Source organism: Mandrillus leucophaeus, unplaced genomic scaffold, assembly GCF_000951045.1.
Source record: "Mandrillus leucophaeus isolate KB7577 unplaced genomic scaffold, Mleu.le_1.0 Scaffold60, whole genome shotgun sequence".
Classification (NCBI taxonomy): Eukaryota; Metazoa; Chordata; class Mammalia; order Primates; family Cercopithecidae; genus Mandrillus; species Mandrillus leucophaeus.
Window position 1 is genome coordinate 6,863,213 of NW_012106475.1, and position 1,706 is coordinate 6,864,918.

Genomic DNA, 1,706 nt, shown 5'->3' on the forward strand with positions numbered 1-1,706 from the left:
AAAAAAAAAAAAAAAACTGAAAGTGCCACAGCCATATTGCAACCACAGGTAGGACAAAGGCTTATAACTAGGGATGGGAGAATAGCAAGATTAGAAAGAGCCTGGGTCCATGATAGCATACCTGAGTCATTATAAGCTGTGGATTTCCTACTATGGTGGCCAGCATCTAAGATGGTCCCTTGTGACCCTCAGCTGCTGATATTCACACCTTTCAGTAGTCCCCTCCCACAATAAATCAGGGCTGATCTGTATGATCAACAGAATAGAGCAGAAATGAGGATGCGTGACTTTTTTTTTTGAGACAGGGTGCTTCTCTGTTGACCAGGCTGGAGTGCAGTGGCATGATCTCAGCTCACGGCAGCCTTGACCTCTCAGGCTTAAGTAACCCTCCCACCCCAGCCTCCCAAGTAGCTAGGACCACAGGCTTGTGCCACCACAACTGGCTAATTTTTGAATTTTGGAGAGATGGGGTCTCCCTATGTTGCCCAGGTCTTGAACTCCTGGGCGCAAGCAATCCTCCTGCCTCGGCCTTCCAAAGCGCTGAGATTGCAGGCATGAGCTACCATGCTCGGCCAAGGGTGTGTGACTTGTGATGCCGGATTATAAAAGGCATTGCAGCTTCTGCTGTGCTCTCTTGGCTTGCTCACTCTGAGGAAAGCCAGCAGCCATCCTGTGAAGACAGTCAAGCAGTTCTGTACAGAGGCCCATGTGGAGAAAAACAGGCATCCTGCCATCAGTCAGCAGCAACCTGCCAATCATGAAAGTGAGCCACTGTCTGGTACGCACCTGTAGTCCCAGCTACTCAGGAGGCTGAGATGGGCAGATCACCTGAGCCTGGGAGGTAGAGGTTGCAGTGAACCATGATTGCACCACTGCACTCCAGCCTGGGCTACAGAGTAAGACCCTGTCTTAAAAAAAGAGAGAGAGAGAAAGAAAAAAAAGAAGAAAGAAATGAAAAGAAAAAAAGGAAGGAAGGAAGGGAGGAAGGCAGGAAGGGAAGGAAGGAAAAGAAGCCACACTGTGGAAGTGGATCCTCCAGTCACAGTCAAGCCTTTGGATGACAGAAAGAAAAAAGAAAGAAAAAGGAAGGAAGGAAGGAAGGAAGGGAGAAAGGGAGGAAGGGAGGGAGGAGGGGAGGTCAGCCATTGTGGAAGTGGATCCTCCAGCCCCAGTAAAGCCTTTGGATGACTACAGCCCTGACAGCTGATAGCAAGCTCAGCACAGACCCCAAGACAGAATTACCTAGCCAAGATGCTTCTGAATTCTTGAACTGCAGAAAACATGAGAGAGAAGAAATTATTATCATTTAAGCCATAACCTTTTGGGCATTAGATTATACATATATCAGAATTTTTGTTATACGAGTTTTATACCAGTGTTGGGTAATTTTGTATTTGCAGCCACACAATCCTAACTGATATAAACTACTCTAGAAATTTGGAAAAAAAAAAAAAAAGACAGTTATACAAATTCTATGTCTGACTAAAGGAGGTCTGTAAAAAAAAAAAAATCTGTCTTTTGATCCATCCTAAAAACTGTAGCTAACACAATATCTAATATAAAATGAGGTTTAATTTCTAAGTTAGGAAGCAGAATGGGGAAAAATGAACCACATCTTATGAAACCTAAACTTCTAGCCTTAGCTCTATCATCATTTGCCTGTGACACTTGGCAAATCAACTTACTGCAGATCCTTTTTTTTTTTT